The sequence below is a fragment of the Heliangelus exortis genome, chromosome 5 (genome assembly GCF_036169615.1).
Source record: "Heliangelus exortis chromosome 5, bHelExo1.hap1, whole genome shotgun sequence".
NCBI lineage: Eukaryota > Metazoa > Chordata > Aves > Apodiformes > Trochilidae > Heliangelus > Heliangelus exortis.
The window spans coordinates 23,701,802-23,726,287 of record NC_092426.1 but is presented as its reverse complement, the minus strand read 5'-3'; positions in this window follow the sequence as shown (position 1 = coordinate 23,726,287).

The window sequence follows — 24,486 nt, the reverse complement described above, 5'->3', positions numbered from 1 at the left end:
AGTTTCCAGTTTATAAACAAAATGAAACCAAAACCCATAAGCCAAGGTCCATGTTTCAGTCTACTGTTGCCATGGTTATTGGCACCTATGACTCTTACATAAAAGCATCTCCCTGACCATGAAAGGTCACGGTTTCCGAGGACTCTGGTCCTTGAAAATATGTATAGATGTCTTAATATATGGAAAAATTGCCTGGTTCCTGTACATACGGTGTTGGTCACTTTTGCTAGGAGCCACTGAATCCAGTAGCCTGAGGGAGGCAGATCTGAAGCAGTTCCATTTGCTTTATGGTCAAGCCAGTATCATGTATTCCCTGTGAGTACACGTGCACATACAAGGTATAAACATATAGACATGGATAGCCACACAAATTAAACCAGACAGAAGCACTCCTGCAAACACAGACTGCCCAATCTTGTGCCTATCTCTGGCAGTTTAGAATGAAGGTCCATTACTGGGAAATATATACATACACATAAAATGGGGCATACACATACACAGGGGCAGTAGGTGGCCCCTGACCTCCCTTTCCCCCAGTTGCTGGCACCTGGACACACAAGCCCCTGCAGACAGCATCCCAAGTCCATCCACTCTGTAAAGCTGCACTGTCTTTCAGTGGGACACTTAGCTTGAGTTAGATGAAATTCCTTCTTATCCTGGGGAGAGGACTTAGAAGCTACTGTGTCTATACTGCTTCCAGGCACCGACATGGTACCTCTTGTCCATCTGCACAGCCTGGCACTGTGTAATGTCAAGATTCCTAGAGATGGGTGAGAAACTTCTGTACTGGGAATGTATGAAAACATGGCATAGGCTGTGGGGTCTGAATCACTTCTTGTGATTGCAAGAAGGCAAAAAGGAAACATGGCAAGATCCAGAGCAAAGATGCTCCATACAGGTAGTGATAAACAGCACTAGGTGCTCAAGACAACAAGGCGTACACTGTACCTTTAAATATGAATCAGTATTTTGTAGTAATTTGGGTATGAACTTTGGAAAATAATTGAATGTTCTCCACTTTTTCAAGGTTAATTTTTTCATGGCCTCTAGATCACACAGATAACTAATCAGCAAGCCAGATTTAGCTTTCGAAAGTGTTTATTTGCCCTCTGGTTTCTTTCAATGCTATTGCAGTTAAATCTTCCTTAATCTACTTCAATTCTGGCAGACTGATTAATAAACATTAATTATAAAGGTCTGAGTAGGCATTATGAAAGAAGAGATGAAGAGAAGGTAATGCATGGGGAAGGGGGAATAATGTAATGATCTTTCTAGTCTGCTATGTACGTCGCTATCTAAGAGAACATCTTTGTGTTCCCTATTGCACCAAGTCTGTCAAGCCATCTCACATAACTAACCCCTGACTTCTCTTGCCACACAGTTGGAGCTTCCTCTCATGCATTTGGAGCCCTGTGTCAGTGCTTTCTCACCCCTGTGACCACATGCATCAGACCTTGTCCATCATGGGTTTGCCATCTGGCTGTACCTTGCCCTCAGAAACACCCTCATGAGCACACTCACTGCTCACCCTTGAATTGGGACTTTTCTCACACAGCTTGATACAGTGGCTGGAACACTGGAAGCTCTGTGTTGCTTTATGCATTAGAGGTGCCATCACCTGAAAAGTCTTTATAGCAGTCACTGGCTGTGTGAATAGACCTGGGTGGGAATAAATTGCTATATTCTGTGCACTGTTTTTCACCATGAAGACCTCAATTTCTACAGATGCCTTCATGGTGATTCCTTAGCTCTGATACTGGAGAAGGCTCAGGAAACCCAGGTTCTTCTTTTGCTTCTGTTACAGGTTTCCTTATTTGGCTTGGAAAATGTCTTAAGCCAAGAGTAAAAAACATGACTGGCATTTTTAGGTGTCTTAACTTGAAAAATTCTACACTGTTTTTCTAAAAGAAGGATGTCAGGGTATGCAGGAAGCACCAGATAATTGTTCAATGATACATTTTTCTTCCCATCCATCTTTTTGAATGCCATGATTACTGGTATTAATAGTGAGGGCACTAGCTACATGTGCTGAGAATTCAAAGTTTAAAACCAACCCTATTTCAGAAAGGCCTGAACTTTCATCGTTGATCACTTTTAAACCTCTTAGTATTTCCATTGCTGGGTTGCAGTAGCACATGCATAGCAGAGAGGGCATCTGGTAGAGGTGTGCCATAGAAGCACTCGAAAGAAAACAGACACCTGGGCTTCAGAGAGATGATTCAGTGAGCAAAGGTTTCTGTCATCTTTCTGTCACGTGAAGGCTCATCTGCAGGGTCATTATTTTTTCTTTTTATCTCATATGCCTATATAAATTTTAGAAATTGTCTTCAATGGACGCTGACCTACTGTATTTTTAGTGTCTTTTTCTAGATCGTTTATTTCATAATGAAACAATGTAAGTTTAGATAGCTGAAAGGACTGATTGCCTTTCCTGTGTTATTATGCCATAGCATTTTATTTGGATGTTTTCAATTTCATGGTGTATTAGAATAAATCTTGTGTTTGCTGTCAGAAGTTGGCATCTGTCCAATAAACTATCCCTGAGATACATTCATTCCTATGCAGGTGATGTTCTAATGATTCTTTCCATTTTGAGAGATATTTTGAGGGGTTCAAAGTCATCTTTATTAATATGATAGATTGAGACCTGGGATTTAGGCACAAAAAAGTTCAGCACTGCCAAACTTATGCGTCTACCCCTTACAGTGGGGGCATTTACAGTGCTGAGTTATGTGCCTAGCCACAAAATCTCATAAGGCTCTTAGCTCCTTCTGGCTTCATCCCAAAACCACAGAATTTCTGAAAGACAATTTTTATTCTCCCTAGACCACATTTATTGTACCCATAGGTATAACTCTGTGAAAAAGCTGCTTTAGGCTTCATGAAATATTGCTTTCTCATCCTGACTAAATCTAAATTAATCCAAGACGCACCGTAAAAAAAATCACTCCTATACTTTAGCTGACAGAAAATGACTAATTATTATTTGGCAGTCATGGCATTTAAATATTGATAGTCTTCCTTAAAAGCTCTTTTATTTCATTATTTGATATTTGACTGTTTTACTTCATATAAATGTGCAAGCAATTTGCACCTAATTATGCACTTGTCACTTAACTCCTACTTGCAGTTTCCACACTGCCATTCTGGATAAGCACGAATTAAAATTATTTTTCTGCACTGGATTCAAACTATCTTTGTCTTGAACATTCTTCATATTGAGGAACCCTGATGAATAAAAAGTAAGTTCTGACTACATAAGAGTAAATTAATAATGCAAATTACTGACAAAAGGTTCCAAAATATTTTTTTGCTTAAAAGCAAGTAATCTGAGGTTCTTGGGTGAATCTCAAGACATAATTGAACACAATAAAATTAAAAAGTTCTAGCATTTGAAATAATACAATAGGTCCTTAGCTAAGTCTTAGATTTACCTCCCAATGTGACCTCTTGATCTTTCTCAGTGCTTACACGTTTAATGACTTAGATTTTTTTGAAGCTTTTGGAAAAAAGCAGCATAATAATAACAGTCCATGGCACCCTTTAGTAATTCTGGTACAGCAAATTATAATAATAATGATGTATTTTCATAAGGAGTATGCAAGGCTAGTAACAACTTATTAGAGAGCGCAATTGAACCTGCAATCAACCTGAAAATCATATAAAAATGAAAGGTTGTGTCTAAATTTGTTTTTTAATGAGTTTTCATTGCATATGAAACTATGTGAAGGAACAAATGATACTCAGAGTCACAAAGAATGCCTCAAGACACCGCAGTAAAGAAGAATATGAATAGCTAGCCCTGGTAATATTAAGAAATAATAAAGCTAGAGATGTTTTAGCTTGTGATCCAAAAGCCATTGTGCTCTTTAAGAAGAAAGGGTTGCAAAGCCCACAGGACTGTGAATTAACTGAAACTTGCCAGAGTGCAGGAATGTTCCCAGTGCTGCCCAGCACTGCTAGCTGTACGCCAGCAGCAGAGCCTGCATCCCAGCCCACTGAGCAAATTGCTGAGCAGTTGAAGCTGAGTTTCCTGAAGGAGAAAGGGAATCTCTTGAGGGCAGGAGGAAATTTCATATACTCTGTGAAGAAACCACATCCCCACCAATAACTATCTACACATCTTTCAATATTTATTTTGGTAACCGTTCCCTACCATGACTGCAAGATATAATTGTTGGGTAAAGTGCTTTTATTGCCAGTTTGTGAGTGATCTAACATCTCTCCATGTCTTTTTTATGTCAGAACCACAGAAAACCTGCATGTGTGGTTGTGCATAGCATAAGAGTTAAGGCTTCCTTCCCACTTTGCATTTGCCAACACAATTATATAACACCCACTGTGCTCTGGAAAGAAATGTACAAAATTTCTGTCATAGAGTTTATGGCCTATTGTCACATGCTTGAGACCTGTATTTATATCTTGGATATGCATCCTTGGGGGGCATATTCTACTGAAGCCCACCTAACATGGCATCTTTAGACTGATTCTTCCTCCAAGAAGCCTAACCGTGGAATATAGTGGCTGATCTCAACAACTTCTTAGAAAAACAAACCACAATATGCCAGCATTTTGGCAATTTTTTTTCAGCCTGTTTTTTTTTAAGAATTTCCATCTCTCCGAAACAATAAGCTTTTGGACTATTCTGTTTGGCAAGTTTTTCACTCTGAACTGCCAGCAGTGCAGGGTACCTTGAGCTGATGCTGTAGATTACAAAATCCAGGTAAAATTCCCCCTCTTTTGCTAGTGGCCTTCCTGTGAGAACCAGGTGGCACTGAGATGATCCCTAGAGCCTCACAGTGAATTATTCTGTTGTGATAACATTTATAACAGCAGCATATAACTTGAAATGACTGCATGTCAATAATGATACATTTCTTCTCTAAGGATAATAAAAGATTTTAATTATCATAAATTATCATGCCCAAGTCATAACAGAGATGAAATGTTCCCTGCAGATCTGTCTATAGATTACTTCTACAAACATTTACAATAACAAAGGTGAATGTCACACATTCTCCTTTTTCAGACAAAAAGCTATTCTGTAAGAAACAGAACATTCACAACTTCCATTGATTTCAATACAAATCAGAAATTCAGCTTTTTCACAGAATTGCATGTAATAAGTGGGTATGTCACATCTCACAGATGCTCTGTTATTAGTCTGTGAATAGCATCAGCTGAAAGCCTGATCTTCACCAACACTGAAATGCTCTAAAATACATTTTAAACATCAGCAGATGAATTTTAAGCTTTCTTTGCAAAAATCAAATGCCCTCAAACTTTTTCTTCCTCTGCAATCCCAGCCATTCATAGTGCCAGAAATGTAGTGAAATTACATTCAGACTTCTTGATGCACCTCAAATCACAGTGATTCTCCTCAGTCTTACTGACTACGGCGGCTTAAGGTCCCCTGTGTGCAGGTCTCTCTCTATCTTTTGATCGTTTTTCTTCCTTTGTTCTAAAATATGTTTGACTTCACTTGCTCATCTCCTACTTGCCTGTAGACTGAGTCTCACTACAGAGCACTTTTCCAACATTCCTGTGGATGCTTATGCCAAGACCATAAGTGTACAGGAGTCACAAAGTAATTTCACTTCTTCCTCTTGAGACCAGATGTATCAGGCAATTTAATCTTTGCTCCTTCTGCAGCAGTATATAATTTATGGCTTTATTATTACATGCACTTTTCCCACTATCCAGTGACATGAATAGTAAGCAGCAAAAGCAGAAAGCCAGGGAATGAACACTACCTTGCTATAAGTCCATGAGTCTTGCCATGACTACCTAATTAATCTTGGGCATCCTCCTACTGTAGGAATGGCTGTAGTGTAAACTGCTCAGCTAAACTGTGAAACTTATGGGAAAGTCTTTATTGTTATTTGCAAAGAACTCCACACATATATATTTTAAAATAAATAAAAGCTTCATTGACCTCGGTTTTACTTCTGATAGTGTGCAAAGCCATAACCACCCTAAACTCACCTACTTGCAAAATGTGGTGATGCTTCAGGTATAGATCCTGGAAATGAGCCATTAACATAAGTCTGAAAATGTACACACTTATTGTTTGACACAGTTGCCAAAGGATGTAAAGAAAATACTTGAATATATATAAATATACATATATAAATATATATATATATAAATATCAGACTGCGAACTGCAACCACAATATCTGTTTATTAAACATTCCTTTTATTCCTTTTTCAGCATGAAGCTCCATACACCCAAACGTGGCTAGAGTAACAAATTGGTATAGCAGCTTTGGGAAAACCAGAAGACATTTTTTGCTAGTTCATCTCAAATAAACTTGTTGACATAAAACAGTGCTTTGAAATATATTTGACAACAGCTTACTTATTCATACCCAGAGAATTCAAAGGTAAGCCTGCTCTTTTATAAAGGCAAAATTACCCTTTATAAACTTAGCTAACTGATGCAACTCTCTCCTCCTGTCACAGCAGCAGAAAGGAGAACAAAACTCTGTCACTGCACATTGGTTTTAAGGACTCCATGTCACACAGCTATGTAGAGACCTGTCCCATGTTAAACAATACCTCTGCCTGGGGGTTATTGGCTTTCATGAACCTGCAGATGAAATGTTCACCTGTTTCAGAGCATGATCCTAAACAGCTAGGAAAATTTGAGGTAAATACCAGTTATAAAACTCTTAGCAAGGTATGGCATGTAACTGGATCACTTGGAGATCCGAGTGTGTGGAGAGCTGCTACAACTCAAACACACCTCTGAAGCATAAGGTCTCTATAATACCAGTTCACCCTCAACTGACTCCAGCAGAATTTTATTACTGTTCTCTTATTAGGTTAGCTAGTGATAGAAAAAGGTATCAAGAACTCCTATTTCTCATTCATTTCTTTCCCTTCTAATGCTACTTTCTTTCATCCAGAGAGTACAACTTTATGCCAGTAAAATACAAGGAAATTTATCTCTTATTCTGTAAAAAAGTACACTTGCATGTACACTGCAACAGTGAAGGCCCTGGAGACTCTTGTACGTCAGCTGTTAAAGCTGCCTGCCCACTTCAGACACTAAGAAAACCATTCTAGTTCATGCTTTTTTAGTGAAGATCCTCATAGTCTCACAGATTGTTCATTATTAGGCTGTAGGAATTCCAGCAAAGGTAATATTCCACACCCCTCATATTGTCAGTGACTCCACTCTAGTGATGGGGCTGCTCCACTGAGTATTCCCCAAAACAATTTTTTGAAAATGAGCTGGGTTGACTTTCTAAATTGAATAAGCAAGTGGAAAAGAGTTGAGGAAGGATGCTGATTTTCTCTCACTCCATTTGCATATCTAGAAACCAAGTGACAGGTAGCAAGTATCATGTTCATGATGCTTTGCAGCAGAACATTCTTGCATTAAAAAAAAAGACAAAGCTATTTGGCCATTTTGTTAAAAAATCAATTTAGAAATTCTCATCTGAAAGTAATTTGCCGATCCAGAGAAAAGTATATTGGACTGAAATAGTAAAAAAATGCTCTCAGCAGCAAATCAACCTTCATGAAACTGTGCTGTATTGAAACTTCTTGAGTTACATATTCCACTTCACTTTTAAAAGTAGCTGTTGACTATAGAGAAGGCAGACAGGTTCAGAAATACTAATGATTCACACAACATTCTGCTTGTTAGGAATCTTAGTCTCTCCAGGATCTTTAAAAAATATTTCTTTTGTTATTTCATTTCATTTCATTTCGTATAGAGAGTATGCATATAAATCGTTTCCCACAGAATACATACTGACAAAACTAGGAATACTTTGTACCAGACTGGTAAAACCATTTGGGTCTTGACCTCTGAGCCACTACGCCCTACGTGTCACTCTGCAGTGCAGCAGGAAAGCAGTCGTTCTGATAAACAGTAAACAGTTCTGACAAAGTTGTGATGAGCTGTGACACAGACTTGTGTAATCCCTTCTCGTGTGGCTGAGCACAGTCATGCAAATACCATTACTGGAGCCAACAGATCTCCCAGGGATCGGTGCTCACCAAGGCTGAACAAGAGTCTTTATCTTGCTCAGTGCTGTTTAACAGAATTGTTTCTATTTGTTCTTTTGTTTGAGACTGCAAGAAGCCATCTCTTGTTTATACTGGGTCTATTGCCTGTCTGGGGAAAATGTCCTTCCTAGAAGATGATGACATTGCAGGGTTTATTGTTTTATATGATTTATTGTATTTAAATCAGGTAAGTGCATGATAATCTTGGGAACACTGGGAAAGTTTTCTTTGCATTTCAATAATGTACTGAGCATTAGTTAGTTAAATGAAAACAAGATGTATATATACATTTCTCTCAAAAAGTTGTACCATACTCCATCAGTCAGAGACCCTCTCCATTTCCTTTCGGAAAAAGCGGATATACTGGGAGGAGGATGGGAAGCAGTGTATTCCATGACTGATCCTAGAGCAGACTCGTAATCCTGCTTGCCTTCCTTCTGTCTATTAGCCTGAAAGATCTTTGGAACTAGCATTTGTTTTTCTATAACCTTATCAATTATTTGCAAAAAAGCAGAGCTGAGCTCTGAGGTAGTCTCTGGAAGCCCTTTTCCCCTTAGTAAGAAAGATTGCAGTGGGAAAATTTGGATTCTCTAAACTGAATCTGAAGTCAGACAGGTTCATCACTCACTCGTGAAATTGGTTTTACGTTCAAGAGGAAACATAAAAAAATAGACACAGTAGTACTTCTTGAATTAATACATACTTTGAACACATACTACTGCTTCAGAAATAGTAAGAAGGAGATAGCACTGTGACCTCTGTGTAACATGAACTCCTATTCTAGTCCTCTTCAGATTCAGATAATACTAGGGAAAAATAAAGTTAGATGAGAACTGTCCTTGTTTTGTTGTTTATTGCCAAGGAAAAATAAAACCCAAATAAAATTCAAACACATTTTCACCCCATGGAGTCCAAATGTATTCAAGTATTAAGACAATAACAATGCAAGCCAAGATTATGGTAAATTAAACTAAAAATTCTTACATTCTACATGATGTGATCGAATAGCTTTCAACATCTTACCTAGCAACTAATTAAAAACAATAATGAAATAAACCCAAGCCTTCAGTATTTTCTGAAGTAATTGCTAGCTAAAAGCTTCTCCAAGCATGCTCTGACAACTACTGATGTAATCAAATGCCTTTGCTGCTCGCTACACATCTTCACTGTTTACGGTGTATCAAGATACATGGTTTAAAAAAAAAAAAAAAAAAAAAAAAAAGGATTGAACTAATAATTTATTAGCCTTTAGTTAGTGCTGGAAATACAAGGGGCAGTCCAAATGTTTCATTGGTGCCACAAGGGTTGAGTGCTGATGGCTTTCATAATGCAGTTGTATGAACAAACAAAACTGCCAGCATTTCATAAACTGAACAGCCCCTGTGTACAACTAGTAGACAAGTTTAATAAGGATGTTTTCTTGCATAGTAGTTGATATACTTCACACAAACAATGCATTCAAATTTTACAAGGTTCTCCATCATACCTTTGGACTTCAACTGAGCACTAGTTATGAACAAGATTATTTCTTTTTCCTGTTATGGTATCAAAAAAGGGGTGCATTCCATTTGATGAAATGCTTTTCTCCCTGTCAATGTCAGACATACACTAGATTATACGATTATTCTTCTCTTTGGCAGAATTCCTGGTTCCATTCTGTTTTCAAGCATTATTCCTGCTCTGCTGAAACTCACTTCCTTGGTAGTTACCTCCTTCCCTGTCCCCTGTGCTCCTTTGCCTCCTTAGTGTTGCTTTGCTTTGTACAAATACTGGACAATTCATGGCCAGAAGCTTCCCAAAATTCATTTGAATCCAAAGAACTTCTGTGCCATTTGGAATGAGAGGTTATAGGTACAGCTGTGAATTTGATCCCCAAGGTCTTTCAAAGCCCAAGCAACCAGAAACTTATTATTCTCTGTTTCCTTATCCCCATTAGTTTCAGAAAACATTGCATTGTATTGTTTGTTGGTTGGTTGGTTTTTCTTCAAGGCTGGTAGACAGTTTCTGTTTTTATAAAACACCATTTTTCAAAAAAGAAAAAAAAAATTGGGTCATCTCTTCCATCAAACAACTTCCTAAAACACCATTCCTTTTGCAACATCTCCAACACTGTTCCTTTCTTGTACCTGCTCTATTCTGAAGCTGCCTATCTGTATCTGGCTCCATATACAGCTAAATACCTCCTCCCAGATTGCCAGTGTCCCCTGTCTCTCAGGCTGGGTCTGGGCCAGCTCAGCTTCTTAGTGCTGCAATTGCTGTGCCAGTACAATAGACAAGATAAGCCACTATCAGTCTCTCATAAAGCAAAATCTGAACTAATTGCTTTACTTTGTAAAGCCCACAGTACCTTGCTGTCTGACATAAAATGCTGGAGACTAGTTTGGCTAAAAAAATATTCCCCAAGCACATATGGCATGGCACATAAAACAAAACCACTGCCTGTTTACAAACATTTTAATTAGACATAATGACAAGAAGAAAGCCAACTGTTCCAGAAACATGCATAAGGGGATGTTTGCAGAAGAAGAAGTGAGAAAGGGGAGCTAGGCCCTGTGGTTGGAAGAAATAGAAACAGATATTTATCCCCTTTTGAGCACCAAAAGTTTGATTGTGGAACAATTATCTTGGGTCCATGTTTTTATTATCTCCCAGACTTATATTTTAAAAGTATTTATAGGTCTATATTACAACAAACCTTCCTCCACTTAAAACTGATTCGTTCTGATTGCAATTGTTTGCTTTAGGGAGTCTGTCAGGGTGCATGACTGCATAGGATTTGCCCACACATTCCAAGAAGGTATATGGTGCACTGAATAAGGTGCATATATATTCAGTTACATGAGAAGTGAACTATGAGAGGAAAAATTCTGCAGAGAAGCCTGGGAACAGTGTGCATTTTCCACAGCTGCCTTCTGGATAAATGCTGCACAATGTGCTGCTAAGGGCAAATTGTCTTCTGCTTATTTTTATGTATTTCTATTCTTAACATTCTTTTTTTTCAGTTTAAGACTGTTTAGAGCTACTCCTGTCTGTAAAAGAAAAGCTCGTTTGTTAATCAAACAAATAATAAAAAATAACAACAAAAAAAGATTTCTTATTTTGAATTAAGTAATACGTTTTTGAAATAAAAAAATCTTTAATACAAGTGGGTGAGATTTACAGAGTGAACATAATGTCTTACAATCTGTAAACTCAGCTGAAATCCTTATCCCAATTCAACTTAAAATGAAGTCTTCAAAGGAAAAGCAGCATGTCTTACAATGTGCTGTAATAGTTTCCAGCTATACTTGTGATAATTTTCCACTCATTTGAAAGAATTTTGCCTCTCAGGATTTTGATAGTTTAATTCCAAGGGTTTTTTTGGGATGAGCAACACAGTCCTAGTGCTTCTCTCAGCTGAACAGAGCAGGAGGAGCAGCGTAACATGATTTCCTTTGTTCCGCAGGCCCTTTATAGTACAGATTGTCACAGTAAGGTCTTGGGGGAAAAACTGGTGAGAATTAAAAGAGGTGGAGTGGAACAAGAGAAGCGTAGATATACACAACTGTGTGGCGTGATTTCTGCTCTGCAAAGGATCAAAATATTGAAATATAAGATATAACCACCAGGTGAGCCAGCAGCCAGAAAGACATTGAGACAATGGGAAAAACTGCCCACAAGTGTAAGACAGTAACCCTAGTGTTTCTCCATACATCCTTATAATACTGAGTTAGATTTTGTTCTTTTTATCTTACCTTGCAGGCCTTTAACACTTCCTTTGGAGATTTTTGTTATAGGTGTTCTGTGATACAAGTCAGTTACTTTTTTTTCATAGCTGAGCTTTCCCCTGGGATGTAGATGTCTAGTTATCTTTGGAACAGACCTGGCTGCTACTTCAAGGAAGGAACAGATTAACTTTTGTGGTTTTATCCAGTTAAAATGTTTGCATTCACAGATACAGTTCCAACAAAGGAAAAAAATATCACCCACTGACTGTCTCCAGCCCTAATGCAAAGCTGAGAGTCTAGTCCTGATAGCAGTTCACTGATTTGCAGTATCAAAAGCAAAGGAATTGTATGAAAAATGCTGCAACTGGTATCCATGGTATCCCAAAAAGATAAACATAGTTTGCTGTTTAAATTATGCTCAAACCTTTTCAACCACATAACATTTTACCAAGAAGTTCTGTGAGGAATTAACACTATGGTGGATTAAGTAAAATATCTTGTTCTACCTGCACTGCAAATCTGGTATAAAAGCCTTTATAAACCTCATTTTACAAGGGCTCACTCTTGAATCCAACAATTTCTGTTTTTAAAAATAAGTGTGAAACCTTATTGAAAGTAATGAGAGTGATTTAAAAAACATTATTAAGCAGAAACTTTCCAAAGGCATAAAGATTAAGACAAGTTATTCAGTTGGCTATCAGACTGCAAGATGCCTCGCTTCCTTTGTACATCTGAAAATCTGTTCAGTCTGAACAAGGACTCTCTTCACATACAGCACAAGGGGAATAAAACAACAGCTACAAAAGCTCACAGTTAAATGTGCAACAAAGTCCCCACAAGGATCATGCTTATCAAATGCTCTTTTCCAGTCTTGAATTACAACTTTTCATTTAAAATTTAAATTTAAAAATACTTTGAATCTATGTGGTTATAGCTATGTACATTATGCAACAAATAAATGCTTGCCACAGATCTATGTTTGATGTTAATTTTGTTTGCTATTTCCTGAGAGAAGGCCACTTCTAAACAGTACTGCTTTCAAAGAAGTTTTTCTATTTCTTCAAAATAACTTTTTTTTTTTGCAAAGCCATAGTAGCGCAGTTAAAGTGGATCTGAATATATGAATATACCTTGTAGCACATGAATAACTGACAAAAATCAGTCCATAGTCCCAGATGCTATATGCTATATTCCAAATCCCAATTAAAAGAACCTGATTATTCTATTAACTCAATATTCAGCTGTAAACATTAAAAACTATGCAAGTTTTGCCATTTTAAAGAACCAAAGCAGGTTTTTGTATTATTTGACTGATTTTTTGTGTGCTGGGCCAAATTATTTTTGAATGTTAAAAATGAAGCTGGAGTAGCACTTGTCTTCTAAGAAGAAAAAAATCTGTGCCAAATAAATGTTAAGGATATAGAGTTAAATAATAAGATTTGTGTCTCTGTAATCCTTCCATAGAGGTATCTAACCTACAAAACATAGACACAATAAAACTTCAATAATTCAGACACTTTCTTGCCAGGATGTTAAGACACTTTGAGTTGAAGTTAATATCTGTACCTTATCTAAGTATTACATTTATAGATGTTCATCTGGGGAATAAAATAGGATTATCATATTCCCATAGCCACACATGGTCAATAGATAAAGTCTATCCAGACCTTTTTAATGTAAAAAGAATGGCCCAAAAGAGCTCCCCAAAAAGTTGATGACAGGAATTTTCCCTGAAGTTAAATAATGTGGTAAGGTTAAAACAACCAAAAATAAATAGGATTTGGGATTCCTCTGGGCAAATAAGCACTGTTAGGTGAACATTCATCACTTAACAGGGTTAAAGAAAATTAAAAAAAAAAAAATTCTCTAGTCTGTTTTCAGAAAAGAAAAAAAAAGGGTGGGTATTTTGGTAAAAATTGCAGTGAATTTACCTGCAAGTCGAATGTCAAATGAACATAGAGCAAAAGACTGTGATTTGATTAAAGCCAATGCTGCAATACAGCCAAAAGGAAAATTTTTTCTTATGAGCTTTTTTGAAAGCAAAGTTCATAAATTTTGTAAGCTGTCACTAAACATTTCATGTTTTAGCAGAATACAGCTGTGGCAGTGCACATGCCTGTGTTGGTGTGTATACAGCTATGTAAATACACAAACTGTTTGGTTCCCCAATTCCCACCAGGTCTAATCCAAATCATCTCATAAATTAAGTCTGATAATACGCTGCCAGTTTTTCTGTCTACATAGAGTCATCAAAGGACATTAGGAATTCTGATATTGTATATAAGCATTTCCTAAGCTATTTTTATACCACATACTGCCATCTCAGAAAAATTCAGCTGTTCACGTCCTGCTTATTAGCTTCCACACAGAGCTGTACTGACACAGATATATTGGAAATGTTTCTATAAAGGAGCTCAAAATGTTGTGCTTTCCAGGTGTCATCTCTTCCATGTAGCTCAAGGGAAACATTTGGAAACACTGCTGTCCCAAGCTTGGAAAACGTCACTTGGATAAAATTGATACCATTCACTCCCTGAAAAGTGACTGAAAAAGAGATCACCTCTCCAAATACCTACCTATTTTTTTTTAACCAATAGTAGACAGTATTTTCAAGAAAGATCTTCAGTAACCATGAAATAGTTATGGATATTTTTAATCTCCTTCATAATCATAAAGAATTACAGCAATAGGTGATTATCATCTTGATTGCCTTAGAAATTAAAACAAAAGTAGAAGCCCAAAACCCACAGTTTGAGTAAGTGCCTGGACCAGATCCAACTATTTATGCATCTTTTTTGGAATCAGTGCATTTAAAGCTACATCTCCAGAGAGACAGCATGTCAGTCTTTAAGAATATGTTTGTATTGCATTTGAATTAGATCAAGATAGTGCTGACAGACCAGGGGAGAGCAACTGATGTCATCTATCTGGACTTGTGCAAAGCATTTGATACTGCATGCCATCCTTGTTTCTAAATTGAAGAGACATAGACTTCACAGGTGGGCCACTCAGTAGATGAGGAATTGGCTGCCTAGTTGGACTCAAAGAGTTGTGGTCAAGGGCTCAATGTACAAGTGAAGATCAGCGATGAGTGGTGTTCCTCTGGGCTCTGTACTGGGGCCAGTGCTGTTTAACATCTTTCTTGACAACACGGACAATAGAACTGAGTGTACCCTCAGCAAGTTTGCTGATGTCTCTAAGCTGTATGGTGTGACTGACATGCCAGAGGGAAGAGACACCATCCAGAGGGACCTTGACAGGATTGAGTGATGGGCTTGTGAATCAGACAAGAAGAACATGTGGGTATTGGTTGATGAGAAGCTCAACAGGAGCCATCAACGTGCACTTGCAGGCCAGAAACCCAACTGTATCCTGTGCTGAACCAAAAGAAGCACAGCCAGCAGGTCATGGGAGGTGATCCTGCCCCTCTACTCCGCACTCGTGAGACCTCACATGGAGTACTGTGTCCAGTTCTGTCCAGCTGTTGGACAGAGTCCAGAGGAAGGACACGAAGATGTTCAGAGGGCTGAAGTACCTCTCCTATGAAGAGAGAATGAGAGACTTGGGGTTGTTCAGTGTGAAGAAGGGAAGGCTCTGGGGTCACCTTAAAGCAGCCTTCCAGTATCAGAAAGGAGCCTACAGGAAACCTGGGGAGGAACTTTTTGCAAGAGCATGTAGTGATAGAACAAGAGGTAATGGTTTCAAACTGAAAAAGGGTAGATTAAGATTAGATATTAGGACATTATTAGATATTAGTGTGAGGGTGATGAGACGTTGGAACAGGTTGCCTGTGGAAGTTGTGGCTGCCCCCTACCCAGAAGTGTTCAAGGACAAGTTAGATGGGGATTTGAGCAACCTGGTCTAGTGGGAGGTGTCCCTGCCCATGGCAGGGGGGTTGGAACTAGGTGATCTTTAAGGTTCCTTCCAATTCTAAATTATTCTGTGGCTCTATTATTCAGTGAATACTGGCAGTTGTATCAGATTTCAGCTTGCTGCACATTCCATATGAAGAACATTAAGTCCTCCATAATATGCTCAAAATAAGCAGATCACCTTAAAAAAAATAATCTTAAATCTATCTTATGTGGTATCTGTGTAGAGAATCATAGAAGAAATCTTACGTGAGAAACATTTCTCCTAACTTTTTCATAAGGCAATGCAAGCCAACCTACAAAGTGTTAGAGACTCACAGTGTTATAAAGTAGATTATCAGTCTTTTGTGGCTCCAATTCACATAGAAGTTTCCAGACTCCCCTAGCCATATAGAACTTAAGTAGCTAAGATGTCTTCAAATAACTATGTTTTGTGAAATATAATACATGTATGTTTACATAATATATATGTATAAGCCATATCTTTATATATATAAGATTACAAGTTCAGTTTTTAATTTAATGATTAATATTGAGAATAAAAAGCACCAACTAATATGCAGCTTATATTTATTTATTTTTTAAAAACTGAGATGACTGTATTTTCAAGTAAATTTGTCTAGTAGAGGAGATTTGGGAGTGCGAGATTTTTGTGTAGCTCAGAAATGACACAGAAATCCTTATAAAATATTTTTTCTGAAGAAATTTTTTAGAATGCTCAGTGCTGAATCTGGTTCAGTTATCTGACATCATACTTCTCCCTATGATTGATAGGCCTAATTGCTTGAGAGCTGTGATAACTAGAGGGAAGTTTGCTGTTCAAATTCAATTGGAAGAGGAGTATTATATCTTCCAAGGGGCTACTGACTAGCTGATGCTCTAGTATCTGCTGATGCTCTAGTATCTGCTCTAATGAGCAGATACTCTTTGCAATAAAACCAGAAGAGATGAAGTCAAATTACAAATCCTTCAAAGTAAATATTTTATTTTCCCCGGTATATAAAAGCTAGCAATGAAACAAATGGCACTTCCAATATTAGATTTTATCTTGGACCATATGGTCTTACACTTTACAGAAGTAATTTTGGCAAAACCTGATGTCTTTTTTTTTATCTGCTTGCTACTTTCTTGGTATAGGCAGATGCCAACTTTAAAAACATGTCACTGGGTACGATGAGAGTAGGTACATCAACTAGACATAAAAAAAACCCCTAACAGTCTGTTTATCTCAGTCAATAAAAAGACAATTCACACTTTTTTAAAAACTTGTAGGTCTAAGCCACTGCCCTTTATACATGATAGTGATAAAGGACATATGTCTGAACCTGTAGTTCTACCCAAAAGCTTTTCATATGATCTGAATAGACAAACCCTGATGATTGTTGTTTTGTAAAGGCGTGTGATTTGTTGGTGAAAACACAACAGGGTGCTTTCAAATGTAGAGAGAGAAGGACAATTCAGCACTGCCTGAGCCACACTGGTCTGTGTAACCTGCAAAAATACAAATGAGTCATTTCACAGGCTGATGCTTAAAAAAAGTTGATAGTTTACTCAGAAAAAGAATTTCTGGAAGTTTGTTTCAAGGTACTGAGACTTTCACTACCTTATAATTAGCAGCTAGAGGTTACTCATAAAAAGCAAAGCACACAAGATCTTGGCTACGTTGGAAGCATTAGCACCACTTTATTTGATACTTCTCTATGCAATAGCACTGGTTCCCTTTTACAGGTAGAGTAACTTGGAATAGCTGATGAGTTACTGCCTCCCCCACCCTTCTGCTATCCTTCAAGCAGATGCTAAATACAGTGTCTTGAATCAGAGTCTGGATCCAGAGCCATCAAATTCAACAGGAGTCATTCCTTTCTCTACAGAGAATCTGAACCAGTGTTTTGAGTTTCTGTGCTGCTACCCTGGGAAGAGCTCACCCCTGCTTCCCTGGATCCTACTGCTTCCCAAAGACAGTCCATCAAACCTCAGTGTAGAGAGCTAGAAAATTAAGCATTTTAGGCAATGACTGTGGGCAAGGGGATTGTTATAGACAGCTTCACAGACCCTAAGGTCACCAGGCTTTCCTCTGTGCCCAGCTCTGTGCTGGCTGCGTGCCCACCAGCTCACTGCTGGGAGGCAGCGTGGGGGGAGCAGCAGCCCCTGAGCCCATCCCTGCGGAGCTGGAAAGCAGCGAGGAGGGACTGGCTGGTAACTCCCTGTATTAGCAGCTTCTGGACCAGTGATGAGCTCATCATCCAGAGAAAAGAAAACATGTGAAGACAAAAGTAAAATGTTGCTCAGTCCTAGTGGGGGCTCCTCTTGATGAGGAAAAGATGCCAGACTGACAGCCTGCTTTTGTCTTGAAAAGCTATTTTACGCACAGCTTTTGCCTGGACTGCTCTGAATATACGAAATTATTCTAAATTCAGGGTGTTTGATTGTTTTTACTTTCATGAAGATCACAATTTTACTGTTAAATTTACAGATTCAAGTTCTAAAAAACCCACACATTTTATTTAATTGAATCTTTAAGAGGCTTTTTGCATAGAAAACAAAAACAGTCAATGTAACTCACTTTGCCCCAGCTAAGTTTCTAGATAAGCAGGGATAGCTGCAGCAGTAATGACTGGCTTTGCAGTAGCATCTAGTGTTCAGTAAACATTATATTAATGTGATAGGAATTATATAAACACCTGGGAGGCAAGTGGTTTCATGACATTAGCAGTCTGCCATTTTGCAATCCCTTGTTACAACATCTGGTAAAACAAATTCTCCTTTGGTGGATGGTATTAAATGGTTATATACTAAATTGGGTGTCATTTTGTTATGGTACTTCTAGTAGGTAGATTTAGGACATAAAGAGTAATTATCAGAATTTTAACATACGCTGGTGATGTAAAACCTAAATGAAAGAAATGATTTTCCATCAAACAAAACCCATCATCTGTAATGTTGAAAATGTTTCCCTTTTATTACAAGGCTAAATGATCTAATCTGTGTACAAGCCAAGAAATTTTATAGCTGTTTCTATTCATGCAGTTCATAAATGCCCTGTTTATGTAAGCAGATTATGGAGGTATTTATGTAAAACAACATCAAAAGCATAAAAAAAGACATTGAAAATCTAAAATGTTATATTACAAATCTGTTCTGATTCCCTTTAAAAAAGCTATACTGTGAAAAACAGAGGAAATCAGTAAACTGTGACTCAAAAGAATTAGCCACACAAACCAACAAAGTAAAAAGTTACCCTATGTCAGCCAATCTGTAATGGCTGTGCATCTGCATGCCCTCAGCAAATGCAAAGTACTTGAAATTACCTAGTTTCTTTGTAACTGAAAGCTAACTCAAATTACCTGACATTTTCTGTAGGCCAAATAATGCTCTCATGCTGAGTCTAAGCTGAGAAAAGGTTCCTTAGAAGAGGCAGGTAATTATCCAACCTAATTTCCATTTCTAAAATTAGATTCCCTGAATACTCCTTTTAACTGTGCACAGAAGACCATGTGAATGTAGTTGCAGTAGTTTTTTTGTTAACTTTTCTGTCTCTCATCTTTAACCATGCAATCTTTACTCAGAACACTGGAAAAAAAAAACAAGGCCTGAAAGATTTTTTTTTTCCAATTCACTTCCTCTTTCCAGATGCATTTCATTACTACCTGATGTGCCACCAACTGCTGCTGCTCAAAGGAAGACCTCAAAAGCCTTCCAGCTTCTTGTATGGGTGGCTTGCTCCTTCTGAGAACCAGGTGCTTGACAAAAGTAGTTTTAGCCAAGGGGAAGAAATGACAGTGTACTATAGCCTGTTGCAAACAAGTACAAAATTTGGTATGGACATGAGACCAAATGTTATCTAAAAACCATCTAAGAACACAAGATCAGATTAAAAACAGATTTACCCAACCCTGTTTATAAGTATTTCAGACGATTATTTCCAGGAGAGTGCCCCTCAGAAATCTCACACTGCTAACCAGGAGCACTGCTGTTTTCTTGAGTTAATTGCTTGGGTCAGGCACCTAAAATTTACTGTGTTCCTGGAACAACAGGAGCCTCCTTGGCTGGATGATGTTTAAGGCCAAGTGACACTGACATGTTAGGCATCACACACCTCAGTCTGGTGAAAGGCTGCATTCAAAAGGAGTGTTCAGAATTTTCCAGCAACTCTCTGTCAGTGTCAGAATTGCATTCAGTGCAAAGTGTCTCTCTTTGAAAAGAGAAAATAACCTGAGTGTCCATTTTATTGTATAATAGTTAAGTGATTACAGCACGTCACCAGGACAACTCAATTCCTTCTTCGCCTTGAAAAGATTCAAAAGTACATCTTCAGCCTCCCAGGAAATTGTTCAGGCTCTCTCCATAGAGCAGGCTGAACTGAAGCTGAAATGAAGCATTCTCCATTCTGCTTGCTGAAGTGAGACCACTAAATATGAAGTAATGTTAGATATCTAGTACCAAAGGAAAACAGGATAGAGGAAACTTTGAAGGCAGTGACAACTGCATTCCACTGAGGAACTTCTTAGTTGTGGGGCCTGCTGCCAGTTTCACATCACTTTATGCATTGCATTAAATGATGATAGAATCATAGAACCACAGAATGGGTTTGGTTGGAAGGGACCCTAAAGATCATCTAGTTCCACCCTCTCCTGCCTGGGCATCACACCTAGACCAGGTTGCTCTAAGTCCCATCCAAATTGGCCTTGAACACTTCCAGGTTGGAGGCATCCACAAAGAATTTCTTCCTTATATCTAATCTAACTTGAACTGGGTTTAGTTTAAAATTGTTAGTTCTTTTCTTATCACCACAGGCCCTTGTAAAAAGCCTTGCTTCATCTTTTAAGGCCCCTGTAAGTACTGACAGGCCACAATAACACCTCCCTAGAGCCTTCCCTTCTCTAGGTTAGCAACCCCAACTCTCTCAACATATCAAATGTGTAAGTTATCTTACCCAATGTGATTAGTTATTGCAAAAAAAATATTTTTACAATTTATTGTTTGGGTTCTAAATTGCTTATATGGAGCCACATGTAGGCTGTTCAGAAATTGTTTACTGAGACAGCTGTGTATCTATTCTCCACTACCCATTCCTTTTGTTTCTTTGTTTTAAATAGGTACCTGACGACAAAAGAGAATAAGGGACTCTGGGATTTGAGTAACTACCTGTGTTTCATAGTTCACAAGTGAACCAAGCAAAGGCTGAGTGGGTAGGCTGGAAATTCCTCATCTGGTCTATTATGCAAAGGTTTTTTGGGAAAAAAATGGATCAGTTCACAAGATGTTTGCAAATAAGAAAAATGGGGTTGCTTTCATGAAATACAATTAATCATAGTGAATAATATGTTATTTTTAGTATTCTGAAAGCATGTGTTCCATTTAAATATCAAAAACCTACTACTACATGTTTTTAGCACTACTGACAAATAATCATCATCAGTCTATAGAAGTCCATCTTCCCTGTGGGGATTCTGTGTCTTGCACCCTCACTTCTTTACACTTAAAGGGGAGGAAAAAGAATAAAGTGTTCTCTCTTCCCAGAGTAAAAACAAAACAAATGTTAAAATATAAAGGCTATTATAAGATAAATTGGTCTCCAATAAAGTAATATCCTTGTATCCTTACATGGGGAGCTAGTTGGTTTTGAGACCAGACAGAGCAAAAAAAAAAAAAAAACCAAAAAAAACATGGAATAGGTGATAGTCAAAACTAGAATGTAATGCAGAGCTCCCAGATAAACTGAGGAAAGATGTATGAACTACATTTAGTGGCATAAGAACTACAACATTCAAAGGGCATTAACTTTCTGTAAGGACATTGCAATTGTGCCAATTCTCCTTTCTTTCCTAATGTAGAACAGAGTTTATTTTTACACAGCCTAATAATTTTTCAGACATTTGCCCATGCCTTTGGGACAGAGAAGCATATTTATGCCACAGTTTTGTGTTATTCGTACACAGATTAATGTTTGACTTATTAAATAAAGCCATACTGGATCTGAGCATATACACCCAACTAAGGCTAAACAATTTCACATTACATTCACATCACTATATTTTCAGCACATCTGACATGAAAAGCATGACATGCTTGGTATGCATATATAAGCACAGAAGCTATTGTCCTTTAATTCCAAAAGTACAGATAAGATGCTATTTAGAAAGGTCAGTAAGGCTCAGTCAGTAGTACCTGTCAAACAAAGTGTGTTGCAAGAAAAAGACAGGAGAACAAGCAATCGAAATCCAGTAATACTGAAATCCAATAATACTGAAATTCTGCTGCTGAGATATTACAATAATTAACATTTTACTAAATAGTTTTAATAAATTCTAAAGCTATCTAACGAAGTCATGTGTTTTCAGTTACAGTAAAAAAGTTTCACTGATTTTATGAAAGTTTATTGCAGAGTTTATCTTAGAGACTATCTGCTTCCATCACTAGAAATTATTCATTTGATCATAGCATCTCTTGATGCTTAATTATGATGGAAAGCTCACCCTTCCACCTTCTCACGCTACATGCAGAACAACGCATGAAAAATATACGTCGCCAAATACTTTTCACTAAAATATGCTACCTTCAGCCAAGAAACACAGAAATGATGATTCATGATGTAATATGCTCTTTGTTAATCTATGTGAAGGCAACACTTTTGAAACAATTTACTTTATATCAATAGTTGCAAAACCAGGATGAACATCATGCAGATATATGTTTTTTTAAAAATGTCTAGCCCCTAATTCAGAGAGAAATAATGAAATAAAAACTGCATTTGAAAATAGTGCCAGTTGAACTGAACTAAATGAGGAGCCAAACTTGTCCTAGCTGACCCTAGTTTGAGCAATGGGGTTAATGCAGCTGATCTCCAGAAGTCCCTCAGAACCTTAGCCATTTTGTAATTCTGTTAATCTGATAGTGAAATTGCTGTCTTGCCATTTAATGTCTGAACTACTTCTGAAAGGTGCCAGCTGACTGCAGCTCTGAAGCAGAGACCTACAGTTAGGTTTATTAGCACTTAACATTTTCTTGTAGCCATGGTTTTCCCGACTAATTGAGCAGCCCAGGTGCTCCTGAACAACCCAGTAATTTTCAGCAGGGACAATGAACAAACCCCAGAAAAGAACTGCATTGCAGAAAACGTTTGTGTTGCCCTTGGGGACAAACTAACAAAAGAAACAGCAGTGATCTGTAGTGGAAAGGGGAGTGCATCAATGCAGCATAATGTGTTCACCCTGTGCATGACAAATGTCACCTTTACTGCTCCATTCCAGTGTAAGAGGAATGCAGAATAATGCAGAAAGAGGTAGAGAAGAACACTCCTCCTGACTGAAGATGCATTATTTCTCCAGACATAGGGGAAAATGCAATAAAGTTAAGGTGGTAGCAGCTAGAAACAGTGATGCAACAACACTAACAAGCAGAAAAACAGTCTCAGGAGCACTGCAATTTAAAGACATAATTTTCAGAGTGCTAATTTCCAAAATGTGCTCTGGCAATTACTTATATAATAAGAGAGCCAAGGAAGAGTTAGCAGGGGATAAGAACACTGTTAAGAAGTGTTTGTCTAATTACTCTGCAGTCTGCCATGGATCCCCATTTCTAATAGTGCTGGGTGAGGCAGGCTGCAGGCTGGATTTACTCCTGCTTGACAGGGAATCAAATTTGCTGATACCAAGAACACCAAAAGAGGGAACTTGGGTTCCACAGAGCTTCATGAGGTTGGTTATAAAACAACTCAGAAAGCAAATAAGAATTGCAATAGTGCTGAAGATTTTACCTGTCCAAGTCATGTTTTGATTTTTTTCTCTGAAATTGTGAAGGTCAAAAGAGCTTTTAGAAATCAGAATTTGATCTTTACATATAGCAGCATCACTATTATGTAGTCATTCCTTTCCCTTGCTGCTAAAATATTTATGAGAATCATGATTTTTAAAACATTAATAACACAGGGAAACATCTTGTGAAAAGAAAAAAAAATAAAAGTAACTCTTGAGACACTGTCCTTATTTGTCTCCTGGTTCTCTTGTAGGACTGAAGGCCCTGGATAGTAGTATGGACTTCCAAGTGCTCTCACAGTACAATTAGTGGGAGCAGTACAATCTTTATTATAGAATGCATCTGTGTGTCATATCTTCAGTGTCATGTTCTCAGTACCATTTCTTTCCTCTCTAGATATAGCTAGCACTTGACACAAAGCTTCTGTGAGTATAAACACAAAAATAAAAGGTGGCATCTGCCCCAAGAATCTTGCAGTCTGAAATGAAAAAAGCAGACACACACACACACACACACACACACATATATATATATTTTCAAGTGAACCAGGAGGCCAAGGAAAGAAAGACACAGTAGAGTTCATAATGATGTAGCACATAGCTCGGTGGTGTGAACTATTGCATGAAGACCGTAATACAAAGTTTATGGATAATGCAGATGCATTATAAAGATCTCTAGCAATCAAGAAAAGTGGCCTGGGAACCCATTGTAGGAATGGAGAAAAATATTTGTCCTGCTGGCTACTCAGTACCTGGTTTTCTGACCTCATCTTTCTCAGCATATCAAGGCAGGACTGAAAATAAGCCCAAGCAGGAGCACAAAAATAAAGTCATTATTTTCCTGATTCAATTCATACTACAGGGGTTATGAATTCTTCTCCCTTTTTGTTTTCCTGCATTCAAACTTTACAGTTTTATGCTGGAGGAAATAGGAGAAGAATGGTTTCTAGTGTTATTTCCTGGAGATAAAGCTCGTATCTAAAATGTGAGAGATGTGAAAATGTTGAACTTTAGAGGCTGATTAATGATCTTAAGCACAGAGCAAGTTTGATGTTTTGGACTGGGCCACTGTTTGTCATACTAAATCATGTCTAGGGCATACTATTTAGCTTTGTATCAAAACACAATGCCC